Here is a 24314-nt window from a genome sequence, read left to right as displayed (position 1 = left end):
GAATCATTGGTCCGTACTTCTTCAAAAACAATGATGGCCAGAAAGTTACAGTCAATGGTGATCGGTATAGAGCCATGATAACTAATTTTTTCATTCCTGAATTGAACAACCAAGATGTCCAGGAGCTGTGGTTCCAACAAGGTGGCGCAACATGTCACACAGTTCGAGCCACAATCGATTTATTGAAAAACAAGTCTGGTGACCGCCTAATTTCACGTTTTGGACCAGTGAATTGGCCTCCAAGATCTTGTGATTTAACACCGCTAGACCACTTTCTGTGGGGCTTTGTGAAGTCATTGGTCTATGCGGATAAGCCACAAACCCTTGACCATTTGGGAGACAACATTCGCCGTGTTATTGCCGATATACGGCCACAAATGTGGGAAAAAGTCATCGAAAATTGGACGTCCAGATTGGACTACATCCGAGCCAGCCGTGGCGGTCATATAACAGAAATCACATTTAAAAAGTAATGCCACAAGATTATCTTGCGGATAAATAAAATTCATGTCAATGGAATAATCCATCGTTGCTTTATTGCAATTTAAAGTTCTATAGCTCTTAAAAAACACCCTTAGTACTGAATAATTTTCCCATGGGGCATCAATACATCAATATTATGAAGGCTATCCTGAATATGAATATTTTATGAAATATAAATTCACTATGACCTCGGATACATATCTATTATGTTCTTTCAAATAAGGAAATGAACGCATTTTATTCTCAAAATACAACGATTCAAACATCCATGTGATTCTTTCGAGTTGAAAGAACAAAAAAAACTTGTTGTTTACTCATCCCTACACCCCAAACAAGTAAAAAATCCAAAATACCCCTCAGGTTCCGTCTCCTAGGTGCGAAATATACATTTTACCAAGAAAATAGATAACCTACAAGACCCCCTCGACCCTCCTCGTAGTCTAAGAAGATGTTTCCTCTCGGAAAAGACCTCAGGTTTATCCGCAGAATGGCCTGGGGCTCCGAAAATTCAATCGCAGACCCAAAACGGTCCACTATCGATTATTATCAGCTTAAATTTACCCCCAACGTGACAGGTTTCACGCGTAGAAGACGCCATGAAAATTGCGGACTAGGGTGGGCGAGATTGAATCGTACAATGGAGCGAAATATTTAAATCATGAGTCCGATCAATAAGATCTTTGGAACGGGATGAGGGTTGGTTGAATGCGTTAAACTATTTGGGGGTTAAATAATGTCATTCATTTCGATTCTCCCTTACAATAATCCGAAAATATTCAAAATGTGTTGATTTAGGAGTTTTTCAAGAATGATTGATAACTCTCATGAGATTATTTTGTATCGGTCTCAGTAAATGAGAATCTGGTCTAAACAACTACTTGCTGTTAGTCAAATGAAAATTACATTCAGTTTATTTCATCATTATCGTTATTCATCGGCTCTATGGATCTGCCAGATCTACCTACAAACCTATAACAAGTTAATAGAAATTGGAAATGATGCACCACAAGAAACATCTGTAAAAACAGCAAGCCTAATAGGGCCTCCCGGTATCAAGACATCTTCTAAAGCATCATAGTCCTTAAAGTCCATGCTTACTAGTGAAGTATGCTTTTGACCTTTATCTGCAGTTAACCACATTAATATGAAATATTGTAGTCAACTTCGAAATCATTCGAATAACAATCGATCTTAAGTTTTTCAGGATTTTCTTAACAGCAGAAACCTCAATAAATCATTTACCAAGACTTCTTCCTCGCCAACGTCATAGATGAAACTACTCTACTGAAGATGATCCCCAAACTTATTTTAGAATATCGGTGGTATTATAGATCATCTTATAAATAAGCTCGGATACAAAATCAGCGATCACAAAGAGATTCTGGGAATACTTCAATGGTTCATACCAATCTCAACAACTGAGCCAATAGATGTTGAAACTATATAAAAATATGGTTGATTTAAAGCTAATATCCAGCAAGTACTCTTGTAGAAATTGTTTTGGGAATGGATATTTGAACAAGACAAACCTTCTTGTGATATTGCTATTGTATATTGGGGCCTTAAGCGAATGTGATCGGGAAATTTTCCCTGATCCTGAGGTCTTACGTCATCAGTTAAGTTTCAGTGAACAGTCTAAAGTCAAACTATAGTTTTTTGGCCTCCGAACTCTTTTCATTTAAGGTTCAATTTTTGGGGTGTTTTACAGGAGGGTATTGCATATTCAATATTCCTCACTGTCTGGAACATTCCCGAAATATTTTTCTGGATACGGCCACTCTGCGTACGCCAGCTCTGATCTTGGTTTTTTCTCTTGGTTTTTTCTGCTGCTGAATACTGTTGTTCTGTTTGGTTCAATAGTGCTCATGTTCAAAGAATTGATGGACAGCTTAACGTTTCTATGAGAATTTTCAGTGGAACTATTAGATCTATCACATATACTTCTGCCTCATATTCGTAGACAGGTCTCAGTCAAGAAATCTTGACAAAAATTTCATTTCTACCCGAACTTATTTCCAATTTTATCTTACCTCCCAGATACTAGATCTTCCAGATTAAAGTCACGCTAACCTTTGTGGATTAATACCTTCCTTCAATCTAATGTGAATGAAAGTGACAAAGAAATTTGGCGTTCGGAATGGAGTTCTTGCAATGTCTTCAACAAAAGTCTAATCGTTAATCCTTCAGAGAAAGTTCTATGTTTCAATCTTCCTAGGAAAATTTAGTAAATTTCGAATCAACTTTGAAGTGGTCATCATCGTTGAAATAGTATTCTCTTCAAATCTCCTCTTTTTCTTAGTGAGGCGCTCATGCTCTTCAAATGGCATTCTATTGTTAGCCTACAATGTGAGTGTGGGGTGGAAGAAATCATTGACCACTAGGTGAATACTTGTTCAATGTATAAATTCCATGGTGGTTTCTTAGCTATCCATTGAGTTTCAAATTCTTTTTTAGAATGCGGGAGGCTAACATCAAATCAAAATATTGGAAACTTATATTTATTACTCCTTTCTGGTTCTTTTCTCCTTTGTTTTCAGATTAAATTATAAAGTCGATAACCGTTAGTGAAGAGAAAGGATGAAAAAGATTGTTTTGGAATGAAGAGGAAGCCCTTCAATATTTATATGTCAGCTTATTCTGTAAACAAATACACAAACCAGTCACTGCTCTTATACGAGGAGACATAGTTTCTGCTGAAGATTTTATCTGTGCTCTTGTATCATATCAATTGGCACGAAATCGTGGAGAAAAAACTACTCTTATCAATTAATCTTCAAATTAATTTAAATGAATTATGATTACTTCAAACTTAATAGGTTAAAATGTATAATGCACCGTTTACATTACATCTATAGGCCAACATAAAACAGTCCAGCTGTATATTTCTGATTTTTTCCTGGTAACGTCAAGATAGGTGAATTTTCATTTGGAGAAAGACATATTGTGATCGCAAATTCAGGGTTCAATAATCTTAAACTGCAATAGAGGTTTTCAAAGTTTTATAATTCTCATTATGAATTTGTTGGAAAAATCTGTTTTAGTCTTAAAAACACGTTGGATTAGGCATCTAGATTATTAAATGGTCCAGTTTCTGAACGAACTTTTCATTAATAACTGGTTAAAATTGCCTTCGTTCCATTTCCAAAATGTACATATTTTCCGGTTGAATGATTTGCATAATGTGCTATCATCTAATGAATGAAAGCTCACCTAAATATAGGCCAATAAAATCAAAAGTATATGACTCCATTCAATATTCTCCATTGAACACTTTATTTAATGCATTTCCCTTGTAAGGGAGGCCGTATATTTCCCTTTCGCACCTACAGATCTGTTGCCATTAACGAGATCACAATTTTCACCATCGAACACTTCTCTGAATGCCGAAGTATCAAGAGAGTTCGGAACCTGACACAGCACTCCATCTAGTTGAACAGCTCCCGAACTTTCACGCCTGTTTACGATATGACGCTCTGCTTTTGGAGGTGACAGCCAAGTCTGCTGTTTAATGCAATTAAATTCTTAATAGAGTCGACGAGGGGGAGGTTGATTGGGGTTCTATACGATTGATTTTATGACATCATTTCTATCGGCTCATAACAGGTTACGGGCGACGACGTCCGACGCAAAACCGACGCTTCGTGGTCATGAATATGAATGAACGGCCGTTTTGGAATGCGGCATAATGATGCGCAATGTTCGGATTCGAAACGTTGTATACACTTGATTAACAAAGCGGATTATGCCGGCGTACGTTTGCCGGCTTTCGGGCCGGGAATTCGGCCAAAAATGTGGAGGCAAAATGTGGAATATTAACGCAACTTATTCTGGACGGTTGGTGGGCAACGGCGCAAGATTTGATTATAATCTGTGTAGGATTCTGTAATGGGACTCATTGGGTGATTTCGCCCATTGGAGTGGATTTCGTTTTGACAAAGAGATCAATATGACGCTGCTATGATTCAGCTGTTTCAATTTTCTTAGAGATTCGACTCATAAAACCCTCGGGTGAGTTTTTTTCGTCAGTGTTATCCACGTATGGTTGAAAAAAAGATGAACTATGTTATCGTACAAAGTAGCCTGTGATACCTGTATATACTTTTATTGAGACAGAACAATACAAAAAAATTATCAACTTCAAACGACAAAGCTTGTGTAGATGTAATCTCAGTATTAGCAGAAGAAATGTAAACGAGGCATCATACATTCCAACGTATGATACAAGAGCACAGATAAAACCTCAGCAAAAACTCTGTCTCTAAGTATAGCTGCAGTGCCTGGTTCCTCTTTGTTTACAGAATAAGCTGACTTATTGATATTGAAGGGATTCTTCCTCATCCAAACAAAATCATCCCGATAGTTTCTCTTCACGGTTGACGATTTGATAATTGAATCTGAAAAAAAAAAGAACCAGAAAGCAGTCATAAATGTTAGTTTTCATTATATTGATTCGAAGTAAGCGACCCATATTCTGAGAAGAATCTGAAACTGAATGGATAGTTTGGAAACCACCATAAAATTTATGAATTGGATAAGTATTCAACAAGTGGTCAATGGTTTCTTCTTAACCGCACTGGGCTTTTAATAGAATGCAATTGAAAAACATACTATTTCAACAACCATGACCATTTCTAAGTCTATTTAAAATACATCAAGTATTCCTTAGAAGATTGCAACCTAGAAGTTTCTCTAGAGGATCAACGATTATACTTTTGTTGAAGACAGTGCAAGAACTCCATTCCGAACGCCAAATTTCCTTGTCACTTTCATTTGATTGAAAAAAGGTATCAATCCAGTTTTGCGTGACTTTAATTTAGCAGTTCTAGTAACTGGGAGGTGAGATATAATTGTAAATAAGTTCTCTAGATTGACTGAGACCTGTCTACGAATATGAAGTGGAAGTATGTATGATAGCACTGGTAACCAATGTAAAGGTGTGGATTTAATAGTTCCACTGATAATAATTCTTATAGAAACGTTAAGCTGTGCATCACTTTTATGAACATAAGCACTATTTAACCAAACGGAACAGTATACATGTATTAGTTTAGGAACCACATCGTCATTTAAATTCCAATTGGGAATTCGATATCTGTTGAAATATTTACATTCATAAACGTTGGACTGCATGGTTCAATTTCATTCACCCATATATTTTCGACTCCATAATCCGGCAAAGCCGATTAATCTAGACAAACATAATATTGAACCAGTATCTGAAATATTGGGATATGCATAGCAAAACATAACTGCTCTTTGAATGAGGACGCAGTGTTACCATATCATTCCTCCCACGAAGATAGAGACATAATTAGCAATCATTATCTATACCAAATGATTAGAAAAACAAAAAAAGGTAGACAAAAAAAAAACAGCTTGTGCAGTATGACACTTTTTGATACAGCCGGCTAAAATTTATTGGGTATTTAGCTTTTGAAACCCCTTTCCTGAGTTCTTGATTTGAAAAGGAAACCAGACAATGTTTTTGTGCTAAGAATCCTTTCCTACCTGTAGTAATTCATATTCCAAGTGGACGTATTCCCATCATCGATATCGATTCATACAAGTTGGATTCCATGGTTTTACTCTATTTTTCCATATATTTTTGAATCCACAATCGTAGAAAGCCAATCAATCCACACAAACATAATATTGAACTGATATCTGAAATATTCGGATCTACATAACAAAACACAACTGCTCTTTGAATGAGGTCACAGTGCTTCCATATCATCTATCCAACATAAACAGTGACAGTAATCTAAACATTTTCGGTACGAAATAAACAGAAAAGCAAAAAAAGGGATAGTCAAAACAAATTCTGAATAATGGCGAAGAATAGTTGTCAATACCTCGCAATATGACGCTTTTGGGAATCAACTGACATCATTTTCCTGGAGATTTTGCTTCTTGAACTCCTGTCTGAGTTTCTTTTGTCAATATAATCCGTGTATTGTTAAAAAGGGAACAGAACTTCGCTATCGACCAAAGTGGTTTCTCCTATATATAGTAGTTTATATTGGAATATATCTCAAAGGCAACGTGGAGGTCGATTCAGAATCGAAACCTCACCAATTTGCAGTCAGAGACTCCTTTGATGTTTTTGTATAAGATTTATCAAATCCTACTATGTTAACTTGTAACATATTCCCTATATAACATAATTGGAGTCCCCCGATGTATTCATATCTGCCGATTGAAAAAGATTGCACGAAAACTGTTGAAATGTATAAGAATAATCCCTAAGCTAAGAGTCAGTAAGCAATGTAAGTACTGCTTGCTGTAATGGTAAGGTACTTTTTTGAGATTACTATAAAAAAATACCGGAAAACACAAGTTAGGTATTGGTGAAATAAACACAAAATTTTCTGCTTTGCTCCTAGAAAGTAATTTTTCTTCAGGTTTTTGTTTTCACGTGTTATGAAAAAAAGCTGAAATTTCCATGCAGCGATAGATTTTTCATTCCGAGTAACCAAACCGACTTTCATCAATATCAAGCTGGCCGAATGCGTAGTATATAGGACATTTCAGCAAATCCTGCCCAAATTTTCATAAACCTACATTCATTCCCACGCTAAATTTCACCAATATTGGAATAGTTGACCGCAAAATTGGAAAACCGAATAAAATTTTCGCATGAGCAGAGCATACCGTATATCCTCAAAAGTTCAATCCTATCTTTGCGATCCTATCCGAATACCCATAGGCGTTCATCAAAATCAGAGAAGTAGAACACAAGAACACTGGAATTTCATGTTTGCACATGGTCAACGCAAACTCTGAACCTGTAAAAGCAGAAATTAGTATTGCGCCATCTACGAACTAATCTAACTATTGAAATCAAAGAAAAATGGAATCATTATTGTACGAAGAGCAGAGAGATTAGGAATAATTGCAGTTCAGAATTTCAGAATTGGAGACCAAATTCTTTTTTTCATTCAAAGAGTGATCAGTATTTCTATCTTCCTTAAACGCAGCAGCAAAATGTTTGAGGAAATTACATTTCGTATATGGAGAAGTAACCTAAGAAGAAATATTGTAATGAATGTGTTACCGACAGTATACTGCTGGCTTATATTTTCTGTAGTCAATGGTTTCAACTTTTTGTACATCTACATCTACCTTGCAAACATGGCAGTCGGTAAAAATAAGGGGTTGTCGAAAAGTGGCAAGAAGGGAGTTGAGAAGAAGGTAGTTGATCCCTTTACCCGTATAGATTGGTACGATGTCAAAGCACCGTCTATGTTTACTTCCAGACAAGTTGGTAAAACACTTGTCAACCGTATTCAAGGTACCAGAATTGCATCTGAAGGTCTTAAAGGACCAGTCTTTGAAGTATCTTTAGCTGATCTTCAAAATGACAATGACGCTGATAGGTCTTTCGGGAAATTCAAGCTCATTGCTGAAGATGTTCAAGGACGTAATGTTCTTACCAACTTCCATGGAATGGATTCAACTACAGATAAACTCAGATCAATGGTGAAAAAATGGCAAACACTTATTGAAGCATCTGCCGATGTGAAAACCACTGATGGGTATTTATTGAGAGTTTTCTGTATTGGATTCACTAGCAGAGACCCTGCATCTACAAGAAGAACCTGTTATGCACAACATACTCAGGTTGAAGCCATCCGCAAGAAGATGATTGAAATCATCAACCGTGATATAGGATACAGTGATTTGAAAGAAGTAGTAAACAAATTGCTACCCGATTCAATCGCCAAAGATATTGAAAAGATGTGCCAGGGTATGTATTTATACGTAAGGTAAAGGTGTTGAAAAAGCCCAGATTTGATCTTTCCAAATTGTTAGACCTCCATGGAGACAGTGGTAAAGGAGGTTCTGAACCAGGTGTTGCAGGCGAAAGAGTAGATAAACCTGAAGGTTATGAACCTCCATTTCAAGAAACTGTGTAATATTTTAGGACCTAAACTCTTCCACCCTTGACGAGCCGCCGCTGCTATCGAGGTGGCCATTATCAACAACTCCCCCAAATAAAACTAACACAAGCAGCATTCTGCTCCTGGTGTCCTACGAGGCGTGACTGGAGGAGAAAGTTTTCGCTGAATTTGGAGGCAGATGTTGGAGGCAATAAATATGAGTCAGTTTTTACTTCAATGAATTTCATCTATTCGTCACGGACGATTTGAATCGGTAGAGGGAGAAAGGAGGATATCGCCCCCGCACCTCCGGAGGGAGCTTATCCGGGAACAAGCGTTTTCTCTCGGAAGAATTTCATATACCAGATGATTTTCAATCAGTTAACATGCCAGATATTTATCTGAGAATCTCGGACGTTTCTCATTGTTATGTGAGGCATGTGAAGACTTTTCCTGGAAGTTCCCCGAGTCGAAGGAATTGTTTTTGACATTTTCTTATTTTATTTGAAAATAGATTTCTTCGTTGCATTTTTCCACTTTCAGTGCAGTGTTTAGAGTATAGTGATGCCTCTCTACAAAGTCTGAAATCTTAAATTATATTCACCACCATTTCTTAGAGGCTACGCCTTGCATATCAGCTAAGTCTGTCAACTGACTCTTGCTAGTGATAACTATGAATAGTTTTTGCAGTTCTTCAGGTTCTATAAATAACCGGTTCTAGGTCATCTCTTCAATTTAGATTCGATGATTGTGTCTTGATGAAAGTGTCGCCACTATTCGCTTCTTAGAGTGTGTTTGAATCAACTCTTCTACACGTGATCTCATTCATAATTTGCTCATGAGGTTTTACTCATCATCACTTCATGTTTTTCATGAAGATTTGTTTAGTGTGATCGTTACTGTGCGATATTTTGGAGCACTATACATCAATTCGAAACTTAATGCCTATTTTCAGAGACAATACTTCATTAAGTCTATTTCAAAGGCCAATTTGATTGACTTTTTCCATCGTTAAAAAAATAATCAACGAACCTGAAATTTGAATACCTCAAATTTTGCAATATTTCCATAATTTGACTCCACAAGCCACTCAAATTTCAAACATATGATACCTGGATTGAACTAAATACAATCTCGTTTTCCGAAAAACTTGCCTTAATGGAATTTGGGACTTTTCGAGTGTGCTCCACTGATTACCTGCTGTATGTGACTGTGTATAACTGTTTTTTATCCACGTGCCTTAGTTTCCAAATGGTTGATAGTTTTGAAGGAGATATAGACATAGACATAATGAAACTAGAACAGGCCACTGATTGATGCTAATCAATCAATTAATTTTTATTTCTCTCTAGAGATATAGTTTGATGTTAACATCAGAATAATTTCAATTGAAAGGAAAATCATATTACTAGAAGAATTAAATTTGAATAATTCAAACAATAAAAGAAACGAAACAATAATTAATGAAGAATTTACTCATGTCAGAGAAAAAGTCCCCATTGCTAAAAAGCATTTTTTAATTGACATTAATCTGATCTTCTTCTTAAAAAAAAGTCATCAATCAATCAATCATTGAGCAAATGATTACCAGCAAAAGTAGGTAATATTTCAGATTCACTCATTTTGTGTAGTGGTAAGCATATAATACTACTGTCGACTGTGTTATTGATGAAAGTCAAAAAGGCTGTTGAGATTTTATGCCAAATATCAGGCGAATGTTTTTTTTCTCCGATGAAAGCAAGTCTAATATCTGAGGACGCACCCCACAATATGACACCATAGTTGAGGTGACAATTAACGATACTGTAGTAAATTCCAATATATTTTCAGACTTCTGAATACCCAAGAATTTTTAGAGTTGGCATCATAGAGCCAGTTCCCAAGTCCGGAGATGAAGATGAAGTATTAAACTACAAAACGATATGGCTCGTATTCAATATCGCATAGATCGTAAAAAAAAATAAGTCTAATGTGAAGTTATCAGTGAAAGACAAATTTTATAAACACTAGAGCAAACTTTGCGAGAAAATCAATTTCGACAATACCTTCAGACAGATGGGAATTATTATATATCTAGTTATAGGAATTATTATTATTATTTCACTGAATCGGGGCCATAATGGCTCTGTTAGCCTACTGAGAACCGCGACCAAATTGAATTTTTTTTCTTCATCCTTCCTATTCATACAATCCCAGGGAGGCCGTCGATGCTGTTAATGAAACCGTTTTCATCGTTAGGAATTACTTAGTGAGTATCCAGAATTGAATTATTACTTAGTGAGTATCCAGAATTGACTTTTGCATGTGAGTAGTTCTTGAGACAGTCAAACTCAGGCATTTGTACATGTGTTTGCCGGTTTCTACCTCTTTTCCACAGAGCCTGCAGATCCAGATCTGCTGACTTACCCATATGGTAAGCAGTCTCACCATTACCAGAAGCTCAGATTGTGGTTGCTTCAGGCTTCTAGTATGATCGGTGAAAGAACCACTTATTTCTTTCTCTTAGCAAGACCCGGAGTATTCCTCCAGAGGCATACAAAAACATCTAACTGATATCAGTAATACTCTCGAGTTTCTTCATTTCGTTTAAATTTAGATGAGTCCTCATTCCAGTGTTACAGTCGAAAATAACAGAGTACAACTTACACGAAAATAAATCACATCATCCTGAGCATTCAGGCGTCAGAACAAATCGAAAACCCCTTCCTTCAAGCAGTATTTCCAAGACGAACAGAAAACGGACAAGTTGAACGAGCGCACTACCTTATTAGTCGATACAAATCAACCCGAGCACCAGTTCCTGAGCTGCCGTAATAAAGCGCCACTCGTCGCGTTGAGAAGATATAAATAACCACCCTCCAACATCCCCATTAAGTAGCGTACAACGCCGCTCAGCCTTAAGACATCAGTTTTCCCTTCTGGCCCGGGAGGTAATAGCTCCATAAACATTTTCTGCGTATTGTCCAATAGGCAGCGGCAGGGAGGCGTTGACAAATTCACCATCTTCTGTCATGTTATGGCTGAAATATTGCCCGCTGAGCCCGTTGACATTAATCTGAAGCCTGCTTTACATAAATATTTAACGCTTGCCGAATTTAACGATGAAGGCGACCGTTCTTCGACGGCACGACAGCCTGAGGCCTGTTTTGCAGCTTTATTGGATGTTGTAGGCAAATCCGAAAATGATTTCGTTCGTGCTGTGAGGATTCGTTTGAATGTTATGGTTACAATGACGGAAACAAGGGTCGATTGACAAACCATTTCGAGTATTATATTTTTATTCGAAGAGTTTGGGTTATTTCATTAAATCAATTCTGAAATTATACAAGAGGTCGTTGATTGCTTCTCCTTCTTCAGACAATATACTGCTCTTGCCCATAAAATTCCATAGCAAAGCTAAATAATAATATACTAATCTAACTACTACCATATGTCTATCTTTTTAAAGATAGTGTAATGGGCTTTGAGTAAACCTCAAGTATCATGTCTATTCATGAAAGACATGGTGTCATTTCCATCTTCTGTATGTATGATAACACTGAAACCTAGATAGAACGATAGAATATAATGATTTTGTCGAACAATTACACAAAGAAACTCCTCTAGATCCTTGGGAAGTGAGCCCTCTATCATGAAAACCGAGGCTGTCTACACTTGCGCCCAAGAGTATCTCAAAAGAAACCTCAAAGGGGGAATTTCGTAATACCATAAAGTAACTTGCCAGAGGAAATAAAGTAACTCTATTATGGTTACCGAGGCATTGTCGTATTGAAGGAAATGACATCTCTTAGTCCTGAGCCCTTCTGTGGAAAAATAACAATATAAGACAGCGGTCCAACAATAAGAGAGAAACAATAGGAAAACCCTCTGGAGGAATACTCCGGGTCTTGCTCCTGAAGGTAACACGAGCTGAGCTTCGGGTAATGAAGGTAATGCTGACAGAACACTGTCGGTGCAAATACTTTTTGTACCACATGGGTAAGTCAGCAGATGATAGCTGCAGACTTTGTGGAAAGGAGGTAGAAAAAACCGAACACATAGTGCGCAAATGCTCGGAGCTGACTGGCCTAAGAACCACTCATATGTCAGTTCTGGATACTCACGAAGTAATAGCCAAGGCTCCTAAGGATGTCGTCCGTAACGACCCCGATTCAGTGAAATCATAATAAAAATAAAACATAAAATCGTCGAAGTCATTGAATATCTGTGTCATTTTCTCGATGATTGTATAATCCTTCGTCGGTGTTTGAATAAATTTTCTTGAAACCTCTTGAAAACTCCCCAAATTAGTTATATTGATAAGATCTGAAAAATGAGCACAACTTCATACAATAAATGCAATCAAATTGCCACGCGACAGTAGATGGACTATTTCGGGCAATGAAAGTGACCAAATCGACATATCGTCGGCTAACAGTGTAAATCTGCTCTGTCCATAATGAACAATTTTACAGAAGACCAAAAAAACCGTACAGTAATTACGGTTAATTACAGAAATACATTCAATAAACTCTATTGAATGTATTTTCATGAATAAACTCTCTTATTATTATTATTATAACCCTTACTGTATGGTTTTTTTGGTCTCCTGTAAAATTGTTCATTATGGACAAAGCAGATTTACACTCTTAGCAGACGATATACCATTTCATATGACAATCAACTAGCATACTGAGATCTATTCGAAAGGACTGTTAAGACAATAAATTTCCTACTGACCCTGCTCCGAATAAATTTCTAGGAACTCGGAAAAATCTTGAGAATCAGAAATATTCTTGCCTATTTCAAATGTGTTTGAAATATTATACGCCTTATTTAAATGAAAAAAAAACAGTCCCCACCAACGAACGGCACGGATCTATGTGAAGAAATATAAAAAAAAAGTGGTAGGTATGGGTAGCTAAAGTCAATGGCAGTAACCAAATCAGCATGAGGTGAAAAGTGGAATATTTTAGCCAATAGAAACAACCAAATCGACACATTCTGGTCCTAGAGATGATCAAATATGATAGAATACAAATAAGATTGCGATTAGTAATTCAGGGATGGGGCAAATAATACCTCCTCTGTAGCACTTCATTTTACTGCAGGTCATACGTTCGTCTCCGACAATACGAAGATAGTGGATATCGAAAGAAATGGAAATAAAAGGAACATCAGCGAAATGATTTTCGATATTTTCATAAAACTGAATGAGACCCTCAATTGCAGGACCCATAAACAAGATCGACGTCAAATGAATGCTAATTCATAAGACAGTTTTCAGGAATTCCACAACTCAAAAATATTTTTACACATCTGTATGGAAATCAAGATATCACCCATTCATCAGTTTGTTCTCATAGTGATTGTTATTTTATAAGACCCCTTGTAATGAGTATATTATATTTCATTCGTGTTAGCAATTCATAATTTATTACTAAGCCGATGTAATACTGAGACCATAGAAGCCTAAGCACATCATGCTGAGTCACTATGATCGAAACCAATCCGCAGGGCTGGTACCATGGTACTCTAACACACTCTTTCGATATGGCCGTCACTGGTATCACTTCGACTTAGGTCCTGTATAGTAAGTTAGTTCTACTGTGTTATAATAAACACTGCATCCAAGGTAATAGTATTATTTCTTTTATTGAAAACTTTAAATAATTTAACATTCATATGACATATTCATTATTCGACTAAATGAACTTGATAGACAAGTATTTTGAAAAAATTTAAAAATTGCTTTAGGCAAAATTATACTATCAATCCAATGTTTGACTAAACGTTCGTTATCTGATCAAATAAAAACCACATCTATCAATCCACGCACGATTATAAAATCCAATCATACGCTTTTTTCCAGGATCTCCCTTCAAATTAAAAACCTCAGAAACCCACCAACCATATCAATATTAATCAAGACCCATCCCCGATACATCCGGCGAAAAACCAACAATACCAACATTACTCACCCCAAACGATAAGTTTCAGATGCGAAATTACAGAACGGTTTACACAAGGATCGAAATATACGGACAGACAAATCTATATACTGGCGTGGATTTTGAAAAGCAGGAGCAAATATTATTCCTGCCTCGTATTTTCAGGGAGTTCAGGAGAGCTTCGGTATAATTAATAACACTCTGGGCTGGCTTGTATTTACAAGGAGGCATTCACGTTTATGCCGTTGCCAAGGAGATGTGCGAGCTTTCCACAGATGACGTCATTAGGATGCAGTGGGACCGGTAGCGGTTTTCCTCCCTGGGTTACGTCATGTGGGATGCCGTTGGATATGTTTGTTCGGGACTCTCGGGCTCTGGAGTTCAACGTAGTGTTTTGCGATTTGTCGCACTGATGAATATATTCGCTTAATAGAATCTGCATGAGCCGTTTGGGAGAGCATCTGCGTTGTTTCGGATGACTTCTGGAGCAGTTTTGTGTTACGCCAATGGACTTGGCATGATTTTTTTCTCAGTTGATTGAAGATGGAGTTCTTGATTCTTGTTCCTCGATTCACCATGATCTATTTCTAATTTTGAGCCAAAAATGGTATCAAATGATCCGTTTTCAAATTCAATTGTCTGTTCATTCGTGCAATTATAATTTCACGTTTGAGAATTATATATAATTCTCAAAGGGATTTTTGGGTTTGGATCTCGAATGTCGTTAAATTGGTTAATGGAAAAATTTGACTCAGGGTTCCGTAAATGAGCCTTCGTAATTTTGTTTTCTTGGTCATTTCAAAACTACTGATGCCAACAATGTGAAAATTTGCATTCATTTATAGAGAAGTTTCATGCTGTAATTTATGTTTAGAATATCAACAACAAAATTTCCAATTCTTGTGGAGCGGTGTTTTCCTTTTCTTCGCTCTCAAGAAAGTCAGTACTTTCGCGATATAGGAATTTCAATCGGAAGCTCATGTTTTTGTGGAGTCTTCAATGTCCATAATCAAAATCTGACTACTAGAATGCGATATAGCGATATCCTGAAAAAGCTCAAATTTATTTAGCACCAGATTCGAAAATTCATACCAATTCTCATTAAGATCGAACTATGTGAAAGCAGGATAAGGATATCTGCAATTTCAACTGCGCATGCTCAATGAGCTCCATCAATCTGGAAACGCTGAATTTTCTATGGAATTATCATCTATGGTTTAAACTGAATCCGCATACCAAATCTCATAAACATCTGACAGGAATTGTAGAAGTCAAAGATGTTACAAGGATGTGCTGACCTTCAGAACTGAAGCCATAGCAAGACATAACCAAAGATTTTTTCTGTTAAGCAGGGGAAATATTCATGGACTTATGAAAGTTCGAACAGAGTAAACTTTTACCTGCTGTTTGGAATATATTTGTTTATTTGTTTATTTGTATAGTAATCAATGTAAATTTACAAAGATCCTACCATTTTAACCCATCAAAATTACATGGGGAGTCATAAATACAATGGTATATACAGGCATATGAATATACACAAATTACAGGCATATGAATATACATAAATATTATTAAAATTATATAAAGCAGTCAAATAACGTTACTAGTAAAGGTAATATAAAACAATGGACATTTTTACACGAGTAACATACATTTTTTCACTTTATAGGATCTGTGAAGTACTCTTCCAATCTGTAGTAGGCTTTCCGCACCAGTTCTGTCTTGAGTACCTTCCGTAATTTTTTGTTGCTCAGTTCCTTATATCTTTCCGGCAGGCTGTTATATATTTTTACCGCTTGGTGGTTTATACTTAGTTGGGTCGTGGCCAGTCTGTGGTGGGTGATGATGAGCTTACTTGCATTTCTGGTGTTGTACTCATGGTTGAAGTTATTGAGCTGTAAACTATGTTTATGGTCATGGATATAGGCGACACAGGCGAGTATAAATAAGGATGTCAAAGTAAGGATGTTTTCCTGCCTGAATAAATGTCTACAGCTCGATGTTTTATCTGCATTGCATATTATTCGTAAAGCCATTTTTTGCTTGACGAATATGCGCTCCCTTCCTGGCATGTTTCCCCAAGCAAGTACTCCGTACGAAATAGCCGAGTGAAAAAAGCCAAAATAAGCCACCTTCGCTGCCTGTTGGCCGGCCAACTGCTTCATTCTTCTTATGACGAAGATTGCTCTAGAAAGACTCTTAACAAGTTCATTTATGTGGTATGAGAACTTTAGATCTGACTGGATTTGAATTCCAAGGAATTTGAGGCAGTTTGTCTCAGAGTCTCTAGGTGTGAAGCACAATGATTGTGTCTTTTCCGGGTTCATCCTCATTCTATTAGCATTAAACCATTGTTGAGCATCCGCCAATGTCTTTCTTTTGCTATCATCTAGTTCCTGTTGGTTGAGGGCCGAATGGAGGAAGCTGGTGTCATCCACAAACATAACCACATCCACCTGTTCTATATTCGCGGGCAGATCATTAACGTATACCAGAAAAAGAATTGGTCCAAAGATTGATCCCTGTGGAACTCCACTTTCAACCAGTTCCCAGTTAGAGTATTCTTCACCTATTTGTACTTGTTGGTACCTTTTTTCTAGGTAGCTGGTCATCAACTTCATAGCAACTCCCCTTATTCCATAGAAACTCAACTTCTTTAGCAGGAGTGAGTGATCCATACTGTCAAAAGCTTTGCTAAGATCACATGAGGATAATTCACATTTCCTTCCTGCATCAATGGCGTCAGCGATCTTTCGTAGGATTTCAGCTAATGCTGTTGTGGTAGATTTGCCCTTCAGGTAGCCATGTTGTTGTCGGCTCCAGATGTCTTGTTTTTTAAAGAAGCTAGTGAATCTATCCTTTATCGCACTCTCTAAAATTTTTGCCATTGCTGGTTGTATGGTTATCGGCCGGAAGTTACTCATCTCTCCTGGGTCGCCCTGTTTGTGAATCGGAATGACTCGGCTCCTTTTTAGTTGATCGGGAAAGTGTCCCTCAGATAAACATCTTGAGAATATTCCACTCAAAATGAAGGCGATTGTAGAAATGATCTCTTTTAAAACTTTAGTAGATAGTCCATAAATGTCTCTTGTGTTCTTAACTTTCATCCGTCTTGTAATTCTTTCTATTTCCTCCGATGTTATGTCTTGCATGTAAATAGAATTACTCGGTTGTTTGCTGCATTTTCTCAGAAGTTCTTCTGGTGTTGTATTACTTCTGTTGCAACTTCTTGCTGTTTCTTCTCCGATGTTGGCAAAAAATTTGTTGAACTCATTTGTCATAGCCTCCTTTATCTTGATCTGAGAGGGGTTAAATGTCGATAAATGGGATTGCCTGTCACTTTTTGTGGAAATGATGAATTGGTAGAACAAGCTTTTTTGGGGGTACATTGAGTAGTTCACTGACCATCATCGGAAGATTCAATTTGGAGTTTGGGACGCTTGTATATGATGGAAGATTCGTCAGAGTCTAGTGATTCGCTGACTACGTTGGGGTATATTTAAGCTTCCCCAAGAGTTTTGAGAGTGATTTCATGAAGATATTTCTTCAATGGTGATAAAGAAACTAACACAAGAATAGACAAGAGTCTTATACAAGATCTACTTGTTAGGAACTAGCATGTTGGTTCTAGGACAGTTTGGCAAGCTGCATTCTACTTTTTCTGACTCCACCAATGGTCACAGTTATAAAGGGCTGAGCTCTAGCCAATGAAACCCGAAAATAATCCATTCAAATCTAGTGGATTTCCTCTGCTTTCCTTCAAAACTTCTTCTTCTTAATGGCCGCCTTCTTTCAAAGGTTGACGATCATCACGATTATCTTCATTCATTGTGGTTCTTAGGAGTTGAGTTGATTATGAGTTGAACCATACTCTTAGACTTCGGAACCATGACAGGAGTCTGCGACCTATGCTTCGTTTGTCTTTTGCCCATTATTTTTCCCAGTATTGACTGGAGCAGCTGGTATTTCTCCCCTCGCATAAAATGTCCCAGGAACTGAAGCTTTCTTGATGTTATTACTTCATTTGATACCGCTGGTTTCAAGAGTCTTCATGAAATTTTGTTTTTTGGTTAGTGTGTCGACACGTTGAGAATGTTTCGGTAGAGCCACACCTCAAACTCCTCGATTTTCTTGACCTTGGTCAACTCTACCATATAGTAGAATAGAAAACACGGAACACCTTAGCCTGCAGATCTTTATTTCGTTACTTAGTCTTCTGAAGCCAAAAAATTGCTTCATCTTTATAAAGGAAAATCTTGATTTTCAATTGTTGATTTTAGTTCAATTGTTGGATCAGTATAATTGTTGATCCAAATCGTTAAGTTCTTATATTTATTGACTTTTCTAATTTTAGTGCAGCGTGTTGGTTCTTTCGTGAAGATGAGAATCTTGATTTTCTTTAAATTCATGTCCAACCCACACTCTTTGTCATATAATTTCTGAGTTATTATACCTTCTACAACTTACCCATTTGTACCCAATTCAATCGCTCCTCCTTCCATCCATTTCTTTTCGAACCCGCAATACCCCCACCCCAGAAGATTGCAGGTGCTGTCCACTAACAATACATTTCAATATTCACCGCAGATCTGCCGCCTTTCATACTGAATTTGAATTTTCATGGCCCTCTTTATTATCGAAACTTGTCCAAATCGCGTGACGTTCGAATAATAAACACGTTTCGACCTTTTTCGTCCCCTTCCTTTCGCATGGAAATCGGCGGAGATGCTTTTTTTTTTTGGCGCGTTATCGGAAATTCGATTTGGGTTTATTGTGGCGAATTTTCCGTCGGTCTCTCGAACTTGTCGCAGTCAACTGACGCGCCTAATTGGGAATTAATTGCCCACGTGGTTTTTGAGATTGGCGGTTTTTGGTGTGGACGTGATTTGACGGGCCAATTGCTTTTTTTTTTGGTTTATTCAATTGAGTAGTTGATCTATGGGAGTTTTGTCTAGGGATTCATAAAGGCAAGTAGCTTGACATTTTAATCAACTACTTGACTTGAAAAATCAAACTCTTGAAAATTTACATACTTGAGCTTGACTTGACAAGATTTTGGATATTTATTGCTTGTCTTGATATCAAGCTACTTGATATTACTTGAGCTTGATATGCACGCGTCGCACGGCATATAACGGGTGTTTTTTTTCGAGGTATATAACTTTCAGTTGGCATTACTGTTCAAGATGGCAACCGATTCAACAGCTGTCAAGGGAGTTATTCTCAGTTTGGTTTGGAAATTTATCATGAATAGAATCACGCTTGAACAACGCTTGCAAATAGTGCAATTTCATTTCGAGAATGATGGTTCTGTGCGAAATACGTATCGCGCACACGTCCATTTTATTTTGTTTAGCGCACTTCTGGTTGAATGGCTACGTCAACAAACAAAACTGCCGCATTTGGAGTGAAGCTAATCCTCAAGTGTATGTCGAAACACCGTTACATCCAGAAAATTTGACTGTTTGGTGGGCTTTATGGGCTGGTGGAATCATTGGTCCGTACTTCTTCAAAAACGATGATGACCAGAACGTTACAGTCAATGGTTATCGGTATAGAGCCATGATTACTAACTTTTTCATTCCTGAATTGAACAACCATGATGTTCAGGAGCTGTGGTTCCAACAAGACGTCGCAACATGTCACACAGCTCGAGCCTTAATCGATTTATTGAAGGACACGTTTGGTGACCGCCTAATTTCACGTTTTGGACCTGTGGATTGGCCTCCAAGATCTTGTGATTTAACACCGCTAGACTACTTTCTGTGGGGCTATGTAAAGTCATTGATCTATGCGGATAAGCCACAAACCCTTGACCATTTCGAAGACAATATTAGCCGTGTTATTGCCGATATACGACCACAAATGTTGGAAAAAGTCATCGAAAATTGAACGTCCAGATTGGACCACATCCGAGCCAGCCGTGGCGGCGGTCATATGCCAGAAATCATATTTAAAAGTTGAAGTTGCGCTTGGAAGAATAATTTCATAGTACGCGTAAGTGGCGTGACGTCACACACTAGACGACTGGTATTCGCAGAGTGCTCATGAATTCATTGGTGTACAATCACTTGTGCCGTTCGTGTCGTTTTTTGTTCGTTACACGATGGCTGAAATAACTTACTATATACATACAAATAAATTACTTTCTTCTCTTTTTACTTTTTACTCCTCACATAAATATGTTTTGTCATTGATAGACTTCAACAACCAGTACTCAACTACAAACTGTTTATGAAACGTTTTTTAAATAAATCATCGTTATAAGTTGAACCATGATGAAGCAAACTCAACAGTAGATACTTAGTTGAAAAGTTTAACTCCTTTTATTTCAGCACTGACATAAGATGGATTCGAAGAAAAAAACTCCATCACTGCGAATATATCTATTTCAGGCAAATTGTCACTTTGTCCTTTCACGAAGCCTTCTTGCATTATGGTGACATAAAAACAAAACTCGAGTTAAAACTACACTGTACAACTACAAACGGCGCGAAAGCCTTGACCCGGCTAAGTATTCAAACAGAATTTATGGTGTAGCGATCACAAGCAAGTGCCGTGACGTCACAGACCAAAGACGTTCCGCGCTAAAATACGTAAATTTAAATAATCTATTTCTCAGTCATTTATTGATGGATTTTCAAAATGTTTTCACTGATTTATCAGTTTTGCTCTATATTTTAATTCTATCGTGTCAAATATAGTATTATCAACATTACTAAACTAGTCCATTGTCGTAAGATTTACAACATAAGTGGGTTCCACTGTAAATCAATCAGAAACGTTATGCTCTCCAACTAACGAAACATCTCTTACGATTTGGGTAAGATAGGAATTAGTTTCCTTTAAATCAATTGGTAACGTCATACTCTCGACGCATTAAGGAACTAATAGATCTCCAAGCATTCTGGAGATCATAATATGTCAAGGATTCACAGGAAACAATAATTGAAATCCTACATGAATCAGTCCTCCTCTTACGTCTTAAAAGTCAGGTTTTCCTTAAAACTCAGCCCGTAAACTAGAACAATCTCCGCGAAGGACCCCGCAACGTCGCACGTTCTCGGAAAAGTGTCTGATATTTCCATCCCAAGCCCGGGAAATCCAAGATCCATTTCATTCCATTTCGGGCATAAGCATCAAAGCTTTCTATTCCAATAATAGTTCGCACGTAGGATACAAAGGGAAACCATTCTAGATGCAACACTTTGTGGCACAATGAGCGTTGACTGGGTCGGCCAGACTGGAACAGAGAGCTGGCGAGACAGAGATAGAGAGAGTGACGTCATTGCATAAAACGGTGTCAGTCGGAATATGAAGAATTCCATTTGCAAAGGCATAGTTACGGGTATGTGGCGACGTTGCACATTGGGAGAATTCCATTCGCGATTTCTCCAGAGGAAGAGACAAATTGCTTCTATGTTTCTGTTGCTTGAACGGAGCTGATTACGTCACGGATTTATTGCTGCGACAGTGTTGCCAGATAGGAAAAATTATTTTCTCCAGAATCTCCATGAGAAGGTGTCAGATTTTGAATAGAAATTCCCAGTTTTTTTTTTTCATAGAATATAAATGAAAAAACATTTCATTTGTTCATGATTAATTGGCACCCAAAATCGAAAAACTAGACATCGCATCTTTTATTTGACAAGGCTTTGCTTAATGAAAAAGTATTGATTCAATTTGCTAAATGATACCAAATTGGTGATAATAATGATCGAATTGGTCGCAGTTCTGAAAGGCTCTAATCTCATCAATCAATCGATCCAAGCTGCTAGATTTAAAGGGGGTTTCATTGCACTATGACCATATTGTCTATTGTGTCCACACCACTAGAAATTGTGTTTCAAAGGAAATATGGAAAAAATTGACCGGACACTTCAAAAAAAATTTTTTTTTTAAATCTTCAAATCTTCCATTTAATATTTTCATTCTGAAATTAAGAAGGTCTCATGAGGTTAATATACGTTCATTTCACAACGACGATATTTTGATTCATTCAGCTAGAATGTTAATTTATTCGACTTATAAAGTTTATGAAGAGCTCCATGAAATTTCGTGAAGGACAAATTTTTTCATTGAATATCCTTTTTTTGAGTTCATGAGTTTGTGTTCCAACCCTTCGCCATGTTGCTGATATACCTATTCTGATTATGTATATTTTTTTCTTTCGTAATCAGAATTGAATAAGGTTGATTTAGATTTAATATTCATCTGCTATACTCATGTTTCTCAGCATTTATCTGAAATTCACTCTGAAAACGGCGTTTTTTCATTGAATGTGCCAATTTTGAGTGAACATATTCTGATTATGTATCTGCTATACTCATTTTGTCAGCATTCATCTAAAATATTCTTCCAGTATACAGGGTGATTCACTCATCTTGCATACCGTACTTTACCCCGAAAACGGCGTTTTGTACAAGATGGATGTAGAAGTCGGCGAAAAAAATTGAGATACTTGGCGACGCAGCGCTGTTCAAATTTTCTTCTCATCAACATACCTTTTTCATATTGCCTCCAAGGTAAGTGAATGACCCTGATCGAAATGAAATTAGAATTTTTTTTGTAAGCAGCAAACTGAGTGTTTGCAACATTTTTTCTAACGCTAACGACATTGAACTTTATTCTTCAGGGTCTTGTGTATCGACTCACAATCTGATTGATCTCTTGTCCATACTTTCGTAGTAAAATGATGTTGAAGTTGATTCGCTGAAAACGCTACTAGACTGTTATATTAAACCATGCCTGCAGGGTGGGACGGATGTCTTCTACTGCTGCCCTAACTTATATTTCGTAATATTACGTTACATCGTGCTCTGAAGTAGTGGCGGCGTCGCATATTATAGCCTTTTTTTCCGGCAGTTTTTTTTTGCTACGTAGATCAACAACACCAAGAAATAAGTAGCTTGTATTCATGCAAGCGATGTTTTGTTTTGATGGAGGGAGATTAATTTTTTGTAGTACAGCTGCATCAATGAAAAGATCATTGACTTGAAACTTACTTCGAAGCTTCTTTAGTTTTTCAGTTTCTTTTCTTGCTGTTTCAGAGACATTCCCTGTCGAATGAGGGTTTGAATTCCACGATTCACTGTTGACAATTTTATATTCGTCAAGGAAAAAGTCATTGAAGAATACACCCTGCATATCCCTAAACAAGGATGCCATATCCTGTCCAGCAGCCGATTTGGAAAAATATTCCTCGATAGGGCTACAGTTTCTGAAGCCGTGTGTGCTCTTGCACATACTCTGGTTGAAAGAAGATTTCAGTCGATTCCTCAAAATTCAATTCACCAATGACTAGTACCAGAATTTCTTTTCTATAGCGGTCTGCTGTTAATGTTCCATTGAAGAAAATTGGGCCAATAATTTGCCTCTGACTCATAGCCCACCTAATTCCAACTTTTTGAGAATGAAGGGCCTCAATACGAGTTGAAGCCGAGAGATGTCGAACGTCGATTGTTTGCTTGTCAAAGGCTAGTTGCAAGGCAAAGACGGAAAGGATTTCTGCATCGCATTATGACTGGCGATAATCCGAAGAGCACAAAATCATGAGGTTATCCCGGCCATGTTTTCACGTCGATGGCCAAACCGAATATTTACAGTTTCAAGGTCATGCTCAGTATTTTTTGGGACCAGCTCGGTGTAGTGTATTATGAGTTGTTAAAACCGACTGAAACAATCACAGGCGATCGTTATCGAACGCAATACAGCGAGGGAAATGATGAAGTTATTTTATAGCATGACAACGCTCGACCCCATGTTGCGAAAGTGGTCAAGACATACTCGGAAACGATGAAATGTGAAGTCCTACCCCATCCGCCGTTTTCTCAGACGTTGCTCCCTCGGCCTACCACTCATTTCGATCAATGGCACAAGGTCTGACTGACCAGCACTTCCGGGCTTATGAAGAAGAAAAAAATTGGATCGATTCGTGGATCGCTCCAAAAGATGACCAGTTTTTTCATCGCAGGATTCGCTTGCTGCCCGAAAGATGGGAGGAAGTTGTGGCCAGCGA

At 37.5% G+C, this 24314-nt stretch overlaps 1 protein-coding gene and 1 pseudogene across 12 annotated transcripts in view; both read left to right on the top strand.

Annotated features, from left to right (window-relative positions):
• Positions 1–24314, top strand: part of LOC123680809 (disintegrin and metalloproteinase domain-containing protein 11) — a 656359-nt gene that overhangs the window by 324355 nt on the left and 307690 nt on the right. The gene's annotated exons all lie outside the window — the stretch shown is intronic.
• Positions 7606–8415, top strand: LOC123680814 (annotated as a pseudogene).

The sequence above is a fragment of the Harmonia axyridis genome, chromosome 5, assembly GCF_914767665.1.
Source record: "Harmonia axyridis chromosome 5, icHarAxyr1.1, whole genome shotgun sequence".
NCBI classification, from domain to species: domain Eukaryota; kingdom Metazoa; phylum Arthropoda; class Insecta; order Coleoptera; family Coccinellidae; genus Harmonia; species Harmonia axyridis.
This window is presented reverse-complemented; position numbering and strand designations above follow the sequence as displayed.